This window comes from Protopterus annectens, chromosome 11.part0 (assembly GCF_019279795.1).
Source record: "Protopterus annectens isolate FY-2018-M chromosome 11.part0, PAN1.0, whole genome shotgun sequence".
Lineage (NCBI taxonomy): Eukaryota > Metazoa > Chordata > Ceratodontiformes > Protopteridae > Protopterus > Protopterus annectens.
In genome coordinates, this window is record NC_056745.1 from 28,982,100 (window position 1) to 28,988,994 (window position 6,895).

Below are 6,895 nucleotides of genomic sequence, written 5' to 3' on the forward strand. Positions count from 1 at the left end.
TTCTGGAATTCATAAATTCCAGCGCATTGGATCAACTTATTCACAACCCCACCAGGGGCTGCAATATCCTAGACCTGGTCATCACCAACATGGGAGACTGGTGTTCTACACCAGAGGTCAATTCCTTGTTGGTCAAATCCGACCACAAGCTAATCACCCAAGACATCTACATCCCACCCCCAGCCCCCAGCCCCCATTAGGGAAACCACCATAAAAGAATTTCCAAAGCCAACGTCACGCTTCTTAAGACAGAAGTGCCAAACTTCATGACACCCATGCAGACGGACAAAATATGCTGACTCCTACACACAAATGCACTTTATAAGCACTTACACAATTACATGGGTTGTGCTATCCCTAACAGAACCAAGATGCTATCCTCCAAAAAAAAGGAAGCCAATCTGGTGGTCCCCTGCCATAAACATACTCTGCAACAGAAGAAATAAACTGCTGCAAAAAAAGAGTAAAATCCCATGATTGAAGGAACTCCCTGGTCAGCCTCAGTAAGAAGCTAAGATCTCTCATAAAATCCTCCAAAGCTAGTTACGAAAACAAAATCACCACTTTTTCTAAAGCAACCACAAAGCATTCTATAGCTATGTCAAGAATCTCAATGGCAGCACTCCGATCTGCTCTGAGTTTCAGCACACTGGCATGAAATATACAGAACCAACTGATATTGCCAACAACTTGGCAGATAGGATCAGTGCCCCCCTCTCACCCCCTAAAGGGGCCATCTCTATAGTGGAAGAATGCAAAGTTCCTGTAATTACGGCTGCACAGGTAAAAAACACACTCTCCAAAGCCAAGAATACAGCATCCATGGGACCTGGCAACAACCCAGGCTGCGTTCTACATGAACTACAGAATGAACTGGCACTGTGCCTAAGTACCATGTTCAATCATAGCCTCACCTCAGGCTTTGTGCCCACTGAATGGCACTCAGCAATGGTTATCCCACTCCACAAAAGGGGATCCACCATGGGCCCCAGGAACTACCACCCCATTAACCTGATGAGCCTGGTCTGCAAGGCCATGGAATGTATCATCATGGAACTTATAAACAAAGACATTGGTAATCTGCAAACTCTGGAGCCCACCCAGTTTGGGTTTGTAAAAGGCAGATCATGTCTCCTAAACCTGATAGACTTCTTTGAAGCAGTCACCAAAGCCATAGATGAGAGTAAGGTGGTTCACACAGCCTATCTAGATCTAGCCAAGGCTTTCAACACCATCCCCCACTCTGGAATTATAGATAAACTCACTAAACTAGGTATAAATCCGTATGTCACAAGACAGGTTGCCAACTGCCTCACTGACAGAACCCACACTGTGAAAGTAGCAGACTCCAAATCCGACTTCAGACCAGTGACAAGTGGAGGACCACAGGGTTCAGTCCTGGGTCCTCTCCTGTTTGGTATCTACTTCTCTGAAGTACAGGTCAACACAGCAGGTCTTTGACTAATGAAGTTTGCGGATGACTGCAAACTAGGAGCTATAATCAAAACTCCTAATGATGTGGACATCCTACAAAAGGGCCTCACTGAGATAGATGCCTGGTGTCAAAGCCATGGCCTCAAGCTCAATGCCAAAAAGTGCATTGTCGTCCCTTTCAGCAAAAACTCTGTACCCATGAACTACCACATAGGTGGTAGTCTACTTAACACTGAAAGTGTGATAAGAGACCTTGGGACACAGGTGGACAGTAGTCTCTCCTTTGATAATTACATTGCCACAGTAGTCAGGAAATCCTTCTATGTGGCACACCTCATCACAAAAGGTTTCTCATCCAGGAAAAAAGAGGTCATTGTTCCCCTCTACTCATCACTCATTAGACCCATTATAGAGTACAACGTCCCTTTTGGTAAGTACCTCACAAGACATCTACAATGACTGGAAAGGCAGTAGAAATACCTCACAAAGAGGATTACCAACCTCAAACAGATGCCCTACGCAGACCATCTAAAAAAACTCCAGCTTTACTCCATCGCATATCGCCTTCTTAGAGGTGATCTCTGCCTAACATACAAAGTTATGTCAAACCCAGAGCTGTTGCACATGCTCTACTTAAAGAAATCCCAACCCTCCAAGCTACACGCTCTAGGGACCTAAACTTGTCACCACGACAAACAGAACATGCTGGAGGGATAGATTCCTGTCTCAGAGACTTCCCATGCTCTGGAAAAGACTACCTATCTATATCAAACAAAGCTCCTCATTAGCACTCTTCAAGAAAAATCTTGATGATTGGATGGGAAATAGGAAATTCACGCCGGGGATCACTTCTGGGGCTCTGCTCGACAGTGACACAGGAAAATCATTTTCTTGGGTGGCGAAAGCCAGGGTACCTTTTTGGCTGGGCTTGTGTAGGCCCTAGGGTGAATAGCCTAGTACCTACCTATGAACCTATGAACCTATGAATCTATATGTTGTTCTTTTCTTCCTTCCCAACGTATGGACTGTCTGCTTGAAAAAAAATCTTATAATCCTCCACGCGTAGGGTGTTTTCCTTTACTTAAGCTGATTTCCCAACATCTTATGTATTTTCAGTAATAAAAGATCCATCTTCCAGGTTCTGCAGGGCTTTGGTTATCTTATACCCTGAATTTTTAGTAGTACAGGATTGTGGTCAGAGAGACAGAGAGGTGATCACATGGCAGCATTGCCTGTACATTAGCTGCATTACTAAGGATATAATCCAGATGGCTGGCACAGTCTTCCTTAGGGGCCAAAATGTGTAATCTTTTTCTCCTTGGTGTGAGGCTTGCCATAAATCAACCAGAGCAAAGTATTTTATAAGGTTATTAGCTTTGTGTGTGCTAAATGTAGAAGCTTTAGCTTAACTGCAAGAAATATGTTCAATGTCAAATTAGGCACAATATTAAAATCCCCACCTATACAACTTGCACAGGATCCTTTATCGGTTTGCTTTACTACCTCAGCAAACTGACTAATGGAATACAGAGTGTCTTTATTTCGGCCATTGAAACTGGCCATTAACACGGGCCACTTGTCAGAGCCAACCTTAAGTATGAATTGACTACCTTCGATATATTTGAACTTAGCCAGAAGTGACTAGGGTTACCACCTGTCCCACTTTGTGAGGGACAGTCTCTCTTTGGGCAGTTGTGTCCTGCAAAAAAATTGAAAAAATGGCAAATGTCCTGAGATTTTAGGACAGAAATATTTCCTGTATTTTATGTAATAGTTGCATAAAACAGTCATTCTGTATCTGAAACACCTAAATGTTATACGAAACAGAATAAGCAACGAAAATGCTACAAGAATAACCTTTTATTTAGGCATAAAAGTGAAGTTCTGTCCTTTGTACTTGCTGTGGGTATGTTTTGCCCTGCAAAATCTGACATTTGTACCTAAAATGTCCAACTTTGGGCATTTGAAAAGGTGGCAACCCTAGAAGTGACCAATTAAGAGAGGCTGACTGACTAATGTGAGAAACCCTGTTGGTGAAGTGTGCAAAATGTTAGGCACCCTAACCAGTTCATATTTTAACCCCCCCCCCCCACCTTTGCCAGAAGCGTTTTAAACTGGTTTCATGTAGAAAAACAATGTGCAAAACTTGATTTTTCAGAAAGGAAAGACAGGCAGATCATTCGTGTCTTAAAGTTAACGCTCTAACACTCCATAAATGAACTCTGACCACAGCAGGTAGTAAACCTGTAGAAGCTGATGGTACACAGGAGACAAACTGGGGAACAACAGCACTGGCATTTTTATAGGCATTATTAGACAACTGCAGCATAACAGGGAGTCACACCAATTGTATAACTACTAATGGAAATTACTATCATAGTAAACAGGGCTTGCCCTAGAGATAAAATACTTTATTAGTCCAACAGAGGGCAGTGATCTGAGGCCTAGGGAGAAACTCTTTTTGTTAAGCAGACTGAAAGAGTACCCCCTTTCCTGGGACTGATCGCTTCATAAAAGGCCTCTGTTTAACAACGCACCAGTAGGTTTATAGGTAGGTACTAGGCAATCAGCCCAAGGGCCTACGTAAGCCTAGCCAGCAAGGTTCCCTGGCTTACACCACCCAAGAAAGTTATTTTCCTGTGCCACTGCCAAGCAGAGACACAGAAGTGATCCCCGGGGTGTATTTCCTCTTTCCCAACCACTCATCAAGATTTTTCTTGAAGCGTGCTAATGAAGAACTTTGCTTGACATAGATGGGTAACTTGTTCCAGAGAATAGGAAGTCTCTGGGACAGGAATCTATCCCTCCTGCATGTCCTGTTTATTGTGATGACAAGGTTTAGGTCCCTAGAGTGTTTAGCTTGGAGGGATTGAGATTTCTTTAGGTGTAGCATGTCCAACAGCTCTTGGATTGACATAGCTTTATATGTTAGGCAGAGATCACCTCAGAGTAGGCAATATGCGATGGAGTAAAGCTGGAATTTTTTGAGGCGGTCAGTGTAGGGCATTTGTTTGAGGCCAGTAATCCTCTTTGTGAGGTACTTCTGTGGCCTTTCCAGCTGCTGCAGATGTCTTGCGAGGTACATTCCAAAAGGGGCATTGAACTCTATAATGGGTCTAATGAGTGATGAGTAGAGGGGAAAAATTGCCTCTTTTTTCCTGGATGAGAACCCTTTTATGATGAGGTGTGTCACACAGAAGGACTTCTTGACTACTGTGGTGATGTGACTATCAAAGGAGAGACGACTGTCCACCTGGGTCCCAAGGTCTCTTATCATGCATTCAGTGTTAAGTAGATTACTGCCTATGTGGTAGTTCATGGGAACAGAGTTTTTACCAAAGGGATGATACTGCACTTTTTGGCATTGAGCTTGAGGCCATGGCTCTGACACCAGGCATCTGTCTCAGTGAGGCCCTTCTGTAGGATGTCTACATCAATTGGGAACATGACTATGTCTCCTAGTTTGCAGTCATCTGTGAACTTCATTAGCCAGAGGCCTTCTGTGTTAGCCTGTACTTCAGAGAAGTAGATACTAAACAGGAGAGGTCCCAGGACGGAACCCTGTAGTACTCCACTTGTCACTGCTTTGAGGTCAGATTTGGAGTCTGCAACTTTTACAGTGTGGGTTCTGTCAGTGAGCCAGTTGGCAACCCATCTTGTGATGTAGGGATTTATACCTATAGTTTAGTGAGTTTAGCTATAATTCCAGAATTGGGGATGGTGTTGAAAGCCTTGGCAAGGTCAAGATAGGCTGTGTGAACCAACTTGCCCTCATCCATGGCTTTGGTGACTGCCTCAAAGAAGTCGATCAGGTTCAGGAGGCATGATCTGCCTTTCACAAACCCGAACTGGGTGGGATCCAGAGTTTGGAGGTTACCAATGTCTTTGTTTATGATTTCCATGATGATACATTCCATGGCCTTGCAGACCAGGCTCGTCAGGTTAATAGGTCGATAGTTCTTGGGATCAGTAGAGGCTCCCTCTTTGTAGAGTGGGATAACTGTTGTTGTGCACCATTTAGTGTGAACAAAGCCTGATGCAAGGCTATTATTGAACATGGTGCTTAAGTGGGGAGCCAGTTAGTTCTGAAGTTCATGTGAAATGCAGCCTGGGATGTTATCCAGTCCCATGGATTCTGTATTGTATAGAGATATGCAAACTAAGCAAAAAAAGAAAAAAACAAAACAAAGAGTGGGGTGGTATAGGGGGAATGGAGTGTTAACATAGCCGTCCCAAAAGCTTTCACCCTATAAAAATTCACATCTATAAATGCTGACCCAGACTGGCATTTATACATAATATAAATAAATGGGACAGAAAAAAAAAAAACAGGAGCTGAGCACAGACAATCATCAAGTCTACAGCTCCAATTTGAGTTACATTTCATAAGTTCATAAGTTCATGAAAAAGTTATACACCATTTAGGCAAAAAGGCCATTTAAGAATGCTGATTCAGTCAAATCAGGATAGTATACCTTTGAATCAAACCATGTATCTAACTTTTTTTGAAAGATCAAATGAGTTTCATGTTTTCTACATCCAGAGGAAGTTTATTCCTTAATCTAGGAATCATCAGAGTTATATACCTTGCTCTCAATGCAATGCTTATGAATTTAGCTTGAAGCATACAGTTTTGATGTTTATGTGTTTTACTATTACCATTAATACTGATGTCAAATATTGCTTGATGTAATTCATTACAGAATGCTTTATAACCAAAAATAAATTTCCCTCTGAGATATCTATAATGTACTGGATACAACTTTAATTTAGTGTATCTCTCTCCATAAGTTTGGCCTTCCAATAATTTAATTCTCAAAGTGAACATACTTTGCACATGTTCACGTTTTGTTAAATTACCTTTGCTATAAATACAAAAGGCATTATTATATTCAAACAGTCTTATAAATGTTTTGTACAATTCCACTTTATACTGATCATCACTTAAAAAGATATTTTTTCAATATTAAATGTAATTATTTTGTGACTTTAGCTGTATTTTCATTACCATGCTTTACTGATGATAAATTTGATGACATTTCCAGGGATTCAATAAACTATGTGTAGGCTTCGCACAAAGCCTGCATAGACCCCAGGATTCAATAAGTGTTTTTCTCCATGCAGAAATACTGTAGCAGCTCCTGCATGGAATATGGCCACCGAGCGATCCAGTAAACAAGGCTGGGGGCATACACAAGAGTGCTAGCACTATTCTTGCATGGACACCACTGAATAATGCTAGTTACCTCATTTACTGGTTAAAAACATGCAAATGAGGTGAATTAGCAATTCAGTAAGCGGGCAGGCATCCATGCAACAGTGCGAGGTGCAGGAATGTATTTGGCTACTAGCCAATACATTTCTGCAAAAATGAAAACTGAGTCATGACAGCTCAAAGTAAAGCATGTATTATAATCCATAGGCATGCCAATGGCCAAATATATGGCCATTGGCATGGAAA